Below are 9113 nucleotides of genomic sequence, written 5' to 3' on the forward strand. Positions count from 1 at the left end.
CTGTGTGCAGAATTCATACAGAAGACCAAGTGTTCGAGTTGTATGAGCTTTTATGTTTTTTTGTTTTGTCTTTTTTGGGGGACACAGGTCACGGTCTATGATCAGTAAATGGAAAAGGAGTAGTGGATGACCAGTATGACTACAGTACAGTTTAATAGGAAATGCTGCTGATGTAATCTGTAATCTGCAGCTGTTGTTCATCAGGAGTAACAAGCGTGTCAATCTACAAATGACTCTGTAGTGCTTTGTGCTTGAGAATATCTGCAGATTAGTGGTTATGAATGTCAAATGTCACGGGGTGTTAAACATGCAAGTATATGATTGCATAAGCTCTACTCACATGTGGTGTCTTTGCCTTCTTGCCTCAAATATCTCAGCATTGCGCTCATGCTCCATTTGTTCCCATAATCCTCTACTTCAGGGTCATCGCAGCTGAAAGGAAGAGAAACCCTGACTGTCAGCACTGCCAAAACAATGCTGAGAAATGGGCACAACGTAACAATGTTGACATGATAAGCAAACACAAGGATTAGCTGGTATTTGAGATCACATTCCCGAGCCGTGTTGGAGTGATGAACAATGAGAAGTGATTATTGAACTATTATTTCTGACAGCTTAGATCTGTTCTCATTACCGTAACACGCATGATGCTTTATGGCATGAGCTGCCACAAGACAAACACAAGCTACTCTAATATCATCAGGCATTCATAAAGAGCTATTAAGGATTATTGCTACAGAACCTTGTGCAGATTCAGATGGAAAGATGTTTCGCACATTTCCTGTGTTAGTATTGGTGGAAATTGTGCTTAATAGGCTTAATCATGGTTAAATGAGTCTATGATTGCAATAATGATCTGCTGATTGACTCCTGTTCTTACTGACTACCTGTCCAGCAACGTTTCATGAAAGACATTTTAATTAAAAAAAATGAATAAAATGTTCACTAAAAATAAAAACTCTCTCTTCAGCAAATGCTGCATTTACCTCTTCCAAGCTGTACCAAGGATATTTTGATGATTTATGATCAATATATTACATTTTATCACATTTTGAAATCTGATATATCATCCCATCCCTATAAGATGACATCTCAAATCTATCTAGCTTTTAAACTTAAAATGCTTTTTTATTTTGAAACTTTTAAGCAAGGCTTCATCAAGTAAACACTCAAAGTCTGTGCTGACAAACTGTGCTTTTCTAGTAAAAAAATGGATTTTCTTTTTATTTTAATTAATTACATTCTGCATTCTTTTTGCTACCTCAATTCAAATATAACAGTTGAACTGGAATTTAAAAGGTATTTTCATGTTTAAGAAAATGTAATCGATGACTTATGTATTTGAATTACATATAAAATTTTCATCCACTTGGATTATACAGTTTAACATAAACGAATAAACTTAATGTGATGCATATTTGTCAGTCATTCATAAATTAAACAGGTCAGATTTCTTAAATAGTACTAATAAACTGAACGTGTTTTAAATACACAATAACCAGGTGTATATATTTATCATCAATAAATCCAATTTCAGTTATTTCAGTTCAGTCTGTTTCAGTCTCGTACATTTTAATACTGAATATTGCTTGTTCCACAGCTAGCTATATTTTAGCCATGTTCATACTTTTTAAGTGAATAAATTGATCTGATCTGATTGATCTGAACAACTGCATTTTTTTGAAAATATGATTGTTTAAATAAATTCAAATGCAAATAGTTATTAATAAACTATGCAATGAGTAAATGATGACAAATAAGCTATAAGGTAGGGCTGGGCGGCATATTGAGTTTGTACAATATATCGATATATTTTTATAAATGATTAGTGGCCGACTGATGGGATTTTTAATGGCCGATGCCGATATTGAGAAATCAGTTTGGCCGATATAATACATGTAATTACAGTAAATGAGAGACATGCAGAAAATGGGTGAAACTAAAAGAATCCAGAATATGGATTATTATTTTATGCATAAATATGTATTAAAACCTAAATTAAAAAAAATTAAACAATTGAGGTAACAATTAGTGCAGCCTTTCCTTTTCTTTTGCTGAAACATCTACAAAAAAAAAAAAGTATATATATATAATGGGATAGTTGGTTAATAATAAAGATATATGTCTCTGATCTGTTTGGTTTTGGTTGTCTGTTTCATTGTAAAAATAATACAAGCCCGAAGGCGTATAATTACATGCTTGATTATCAGCATATAGCAGCATTAAATAAGACCGGAACATATGAAAAGGTACTACACGTGATATTACGCCAATCATGGGCAATGATAAATGCACGATATGGTGTCATAATCCGTTTTGAAAAACATCAGCCACACGGAAAGACTTATCGGCCGATGCCGATACTTTAAAAATCCCAAATATTGGCCGATATATCGGCTGCGGCGATATATTGGTCCACCACTATAAATGATATGGAATGAAGCAATATCGTTTAAATCGATATACAGCAGTTTAATACGAGTGCATCTGAAAAATAGTGGAGGACAGAAAGTGCATCATCCAGTTTGTCCTAAACATGGGACATGCTTTATATTAAGGGCTTTAAAATAACTGGTAAGCTAAAAGCTATAGTTAACACGTATAGTTTAAAGAGGCTGTTAGTCTGTGCTTTTGCTATTTATTTACTTTAATTTTTAGTTTAGTGAATTTACCTTCTGCTTTAAAAAGCATTATTTTTAGTTTTTAGATTGTAATGTAGTTTACAATGTTAGAATGTAATGTGATTTTAACCCTTTTTTGCTCATAATATATAGTATAGCCTGCACGGTTACATTCACTATATTTGTTTTCATTGTCTTTAATAGAAACATTGTTTCATTCGACAACATTGGGCAGGATGTTTACCCTGTTTACACCCTTTACAATACATTTTCACAACACAGCACAGCCTCTATTTTTCATACCGCCTTACAATCCGTCAGTGCTGATATGCACACAGGACAGGGTGTGCTGTTCAAATTATGGCATTAAAATACCAGCAGACCTATTTGGCACATAAATGTTGTGCTTAATACTAAGACTATAGAAGTCGAAATATCAAACCCCGAGAGAGCTCACCTGACGTAGTCGCTGCTCTTCTTGTTAACACTGTAGTTGGTCAGATGCATGAACTGGTTCTTGATGTTTGCCATGGCGTGGTCATACTTCACTGTGGCAAACCTACAACACACACAAGCAAGAAGGAAAACTGAGCTTAATAGAGAGTATGACATTCAACTGACCTGCTGAAAAGAATAAATAGGTACAGTACCAAAGCAAGCAGCCTTGTGTTAACACGGGACGACCTTAAACTTCAGCCACAAATCTATCTAATATTAATGTGACATATAAATAGAGAGGTTTTGCAACAGCCATCCAACTACAACTAGCAAATCACACAACTACAACACCAGTGCTGTGATGGGATGACGTATTTTTGAAGGCCAAAACCCGGAAACAAACATTTGTGACCCTGGAGCACAAAACCAGTCATAAGGGTCAATTTTTCGAAATTAAGATTTATACATCATCTGAAAGCTGAATAAATAAGCTTTCCATTGATGTATGGTTTGTTAGGATAGGAATTAAGTTCTTAGCAATGCATATTACTAATAAAAAATTAAGTTTTAATATATTTACAGTAGAAAATTTACAAAATATCTTCATGAAACATGATCTTTACTTAATATCCTAATGATTTTTGGCATAAAAGAAAAATCAATAATTTTGACCCATACAATGTATTGTTGGCTATTGCTACAAATATACCCCAGCGACTTAAGACTGCTTTTGTGCTCCAGGGTCACATTTTAGCAGTTTTATCGTCCTGAAGTCAGTGGTTTTTTTTGGTTAAATGCCTGAAATAGAAACAAGCTCAAGTTGTTTTTACGTTTTATTCTACAACATAAAATACATTAGTAATACCCCCCTTGTGATTTTTTTAAGGAGTAGTCTAGTAAAACCAAAAGCTGTGTGTTTGTAAGAAACAAATCCATTATTAAGATGTTTTTAAATTCAAACCGTCGCTTACGGCTAAAATCCGAGTCCATAATCCATAATAACTAGTGCTGTCAATCGATTAAAAAAATGTCTGAAATTAATCGCGATTAATCCCACCTAACATTAAAGTTTTTAAATATACTTTTATATTGCAATAATTTCACATTCAATCTTCAAATTAATGTACAAACACCATAAAAAAAAAAGTAAATATTTGTTTAATGGCATCTTTTTTATGACTGAAGGCCCCCCCAATATTTAACCATGGACTATAGCCATTCAACATTACAGTATAATTGAGAGCTATCAATTTTAACATTTCTTAGACCTTAAAAAATAACTTCTAATTTAAGTGAACTTAAAACAATCTTCACATAAACCCATTATAATAAATGTCATATTTACCTGTGATAAGAAATATATAGAAATTGAAATGATCAAACACTAATAGACTAATAGACATCACAGCAGCTGGTTATTAGGTTATTTTGGCTGCTATTACTTTAAGAGCTGCCGCTGCTGAACGTGACGTGGATCTGACACGCATCATATTTTCTCTCAAATCTTTTTACCTTTTCTGACCCACTTCAGGTCTTAAAGTCTCTATTAATGAGCTGACGAGTTGAATCGGGTGTGTTAGATGAGACAGTGCTGGGCTGCTCCAGGACAGTTTTGAAAACCATTTCAGAGACATGACATGTTCTTAAATGTGACTCATATAAAATATATTACATGCATGCACAGTTTTAAGGCAGCTTTAATTGTCATTTTGGTAACTTCATGACTTAACTGACCACGACACTGCATGCACGTAGTTTATTCCGCGCTTTGATATGAAAGGATACAGGCTACAGCGCACGATAAAAAATTGATCGCCTGCGTTAACGCGCTAATTTTGACACCACTAATAATAACGCTTCCTCTAGTGAAAAAGTGCATCTCCTGTTGTCTCTCACATTAAAATCCAGCCACGTATTTGTTTAGAGCTGTTTTGGACTGTTTAAACGGTGCTTGATCTGTGCAGATTTCTCTCCTGATTCAGACCAGACCACTTTTTCACTGGAGGAAGTGTTATTATGGATTATGGACTTGTATTTTAGCCGGGAGCAACAGTTTGAAGTTAAAAACGCCTCGATGATGGATTTGTTTCTTACAAACACACAGCTTTTGTCTTCTCCAGATGTTAACTGATGGACTGGAGTGGTGTGGATTATTGTGATGTTTTATCAGCTGTTTGGACTCTCATTCTGACGGCACCCATTCACTGCAGAGCATCCATTGCTGAGACACTGATGCAATGCTACATTTCTCCAAATCTGATGAAGAAACAAACTGAACACTGAACAGATAAACTCATCTATCACTAGTCACTTTCACAGCCTTGTTGTGTTTATAGTCACGCTCTTGGAAACTATTCTAACTCAAACTTTCAGGGAAAATGTTTTGAAAGACTGAAAGAGTTGTTGGAGGCTTAATGGTGGTGATGATGAAGTCATGTGACCGTGGTGTAGTTGTTTATAGCCTGTGTTTAGCTCTTTACTTCTGGCGATTTAGGCTTCACACTTGTGTCTATTTAGGATGAACCAGACTTTTAAGAATCATACTTTTGCTGGTCATTTTCTGCAATAATCCACAAGCCAATATTGGGTTTTTGTCAAGGGAATCAGGGTGATGCTAACTTACAGGATGGCCTACAGAATACATCATCACTGCAGCGCTCTATACTGATGAAGTCATGAAGTCTAATATGTTTGTTCTCCTCACAAACTGCACATTATGGTACGCTGACAATACTGCATAATCACAAACAGAGTTATATAACTGTAATCTGAGTGATTTGTCCCAAAGCTCACAGTATTCCCAGAATGCACCACCGCTGGGTTTGAGAGGAGTGGACGCCACATGTGGAGGAAGAGTTTCCTGGCACACAGAAAGCACCTGAATGCCTTCAAAGCTTCTGGGATCTCCAAGATAAAAGTTGAGTTGGGAAAAGTGCCAGGATGTACGGCCAGCAGTTCATAAGAGAGTGTGTCACTCTGTAAAGGCGGCGTCAGCGCCAAGCCTAATAGAGGTAGGCCAAGCGTTTTACACACACCAGACCACAGCGGCCCACAATACACCGGATTTGTTTGAGCTTCTCACTCACATGTCTGAGAAAGCGTTCTCCTCGCTGTGCCAAAAGCAGGACACCGTGTGTATATCTAGATTGAATTCACAGGCACTCAACGCAGGGTTACGGCTGTCGGAGCGATTGTGAGCAGTCAGAAATCTTTCCCACTACTATTCGTGGCTTATGTAAAAATATCATAAAAAGGAGGCTCTTCAGATAGAAGACATTTAAAAATTATGTAAGCCTGAGAACATACTCACTTAAAATGTTTTTAAACTATCACAGTTCCTTGGTGCTTTAAATATGTAAAAAAAAAAAAAAAAAAATATTCACTGAACACCTTGACTGACAGCCATAGTGACCATTTGCATTCACTGTATGGAACAGACCAGCTGTGGCATTCTGTTATAAACAATCCTTTTTGCATTGTAAAAAAAATCAATGAAATACGTAAATGTAGGTATTAGTGCATTGTAAAAAAAAAAAAAAAAAAACACTACTTAAAAAAAAAAAAAGAAAGAAAACTTTTGTCAGTGTCCTTCCAGCAATGAGACAATGGAAAGCTTTGTTTGAGGCCTAGATGAGCCAGTCCAACTTTACTGGAAACATTTCTGCTGCCATCTAGTGCCTGTGTTATTTCAGCATCTTAAAGAAATATTTCTGGTTAAGTAGAGGTTGCAGATGCTGATATTTATATGATGGAATTCTGATGCTTGTGATGTAAATCAATGAGATCTTTATAACAGCAGAGCAGATACTGACATAAAATGATCTGAATATCAGTGGTCGCTCTATATCTCCAGTAATCTGTCTCAGTAAAATTAGATTAAAATGATCCAAACATATAATGCAGTGATTGAGAGCTGAAGAAATAAAGGCTCCTCAAAAGCCTAATGATCATATTTAATAAAATTGAACATGATTTTTCTTAAAAAAAAAACGAATAAAATGTCTGGATAATACATATTAGAATGACAGACGTTCACATGACGGCTTTCATTCCTTCTCTTTGTTCAAGCATGCATCATGTCTTAGATGTGCGACGGTTACTGTTAGATGGCGGGGGTTAATGAATGATGTAAATTAATTACCTGACCAGGCCCTCCTCATAGAGCTAGATCAGGAGAGGGTCGTATGAGGTCACCAGCACATACAGACGCACGTCAAACTTAAAACCTGCAGATATGCAAAAGAAAACTCCATTTAAAATTATGCAGACTGCAGGGATTAAAGTGTTCCGTCGCTACGACGGATTTCTGTCAGTTCATAAAGAAAGTCACTTGCTTCATTCCTGAATGATTCAGCCGTTCGAACGAATCAATTGAATGAATGACTCAGTGATAAAATCAGTGACTTGCCGCCACCTGCTGGCGGATTTAGTTTCATTTTTAGCGTATAATTTCAGTTATTTAAATCATTTAATATTTTTGTATTCCTTTTTACCTTTGTAATGGCATCATTTTCATCTATATAAAATTTAAAAATGTATGTTTATAAGCTTTGTAAAATTTATATTTAAAACAATATAAGTAGAATAAGACAAATAAGTTACCAATCATATGAAATTAGTATTAATAAATTAATTTGTACTACAGAGGTGGCACAGAAGTACACAAAAGTGGCTTGTAGGTACATTTTCAGACATTTAATGAGGCTCAGAGGTAGCATGAGTGCAATTAAATTCATAAATTCATGTGGAGATTAATGTTTTAAATATAATCTGCTATGTACACAAATCAGCACATGATGCAGTTTACACTGGAAACATCTTTTTGCTGCTTGTTCAACTTAAATTAAACTAAAGCAACACAATTGCTGAACCTTTTTTCACAACCTAATTTCACTGTGTTCAATCCACTTGGATATGTAATCTGAAGTTTATGTAATTCATTTGTGTTGGGACTACATAAATCATTTTTGTTGCATGGATTTGTAGCTCCCTACATGATTCACATAAAACTGAACCAGGAGAGTAAATGTTGAAATTAAGTGTTTTTATGCACTTCTGAGACAAATATTTGTTAGTGTTTAATGTGCAGTTATGTTGGATATTTAGTTTTTGTGGTTATCATTGTGTAGCAGAGCTTGTGGTTAAGATGGTTATATGATTACTGTGGTGTTTGTTGCTTCATTTAATGAACAGAGACATACTAAACATGTATGTCTAAAATTAAGATTAATTAAAAACACCTTAAAAAAAAAAAAAAAAAGAGTAAAATCAAAATGCATTTATTCACTTTGTTAATTTTTACATTACTTAGTAAAGTAACTTCAATGGCTTTTACTTAATTCCATGTGTGAAATTGAGTTGAGTGCCAAAACTTGCAAAAGACAAACTGAGTACATTTTACTTTTTGTCTTTCTAGACAGCTTCTTTTAATTTTTTTCTGAAATGTACTAGCAATTTCTGAGTGAAAATTGTTTCAAAGTAAATCTACAAAAAAATTTTTTTCAATGTAGAGCACCAATGCCAGTGCATCTTAACCTCGATAGACTCACCGGCACAATCAAACAAGACTGAAAACAACCACAAGAAACACTGTGATTTGAAGAGGTCCAATGTCTGGAATTTCATTAGAAATTTGACAAAAGATGAAAAGATCCCATTAAAACTTTTGCAGCTAAAAGAAGAGAAGAAAAATGTTCACATTCATATATTCCATCTGTGCCATTTTAATCATTGTTGGTCTATATACTCATGGCCACAGTCTCAATTTTTTATTTATTTATTTATTTTTTACAATAACTATATGTGACCCTGCAGCACAAAACCAGTCTTAAGTCGCTGGGGTATATTTGTAGCAATAGCCAACAATACATTTTATGAACTGACGGAAATCCATCGTAGCGACGGAACACTTTAATCGCTGAGACTGTGTTGAATCTGCTGGTGTTAGTGTTGTAGACTCACCGTCAGTCAGTAGAGGATTGCCGACCAGAATATTCTCGTCCAGTGGGATCTGACTCGGCTGAAACACCAAACTTGTGTTACGAAGCAGCACCG

General features: G+C 35.0%; 1 long non-coding RNA gene across 1 annotated transcript; it reads right to left on the minus strand.

Moving 5' to 3' along the window:
- Positions 1–346: 346 nt before the first annotated feature.
- LOC107688078 (uncharacterized) lies at positions 347–7270 on the minus strand. Its single transcript, XR_001634194.1, has 3 exons — positions 7201–7270; positions 3079–3180; positions 347–432 (listed from the first exon to the last, which is right to left on the minus strand). It is a non-coding gene; the product is annotated as an uncharacterized LOC107688078 (long non-coding RNA).
- Positions 7271–9113: the final 1843 nt, after the last annotated feature.

The sequence above is a fragment of the Sinocyclocheilus anshuiensis genome, unplaced genomic scaffold (genome assembly GCF_001515605.1).
Source record: "Sinocyclocheilus anshuiensis isolate Anshui unplaced genomic scaffold, SAMN03320099.WGS_v1.1 scaffold757, whole genome shotgun sequence".
NCBI classification, from domain to species: Eukaryota; Metazoa; Chordata; class Actinopteri; order Cypriniformes; family Cyprinidae; genus Sinocyclocheilus; species Sinocyclocheilus anshuiensis.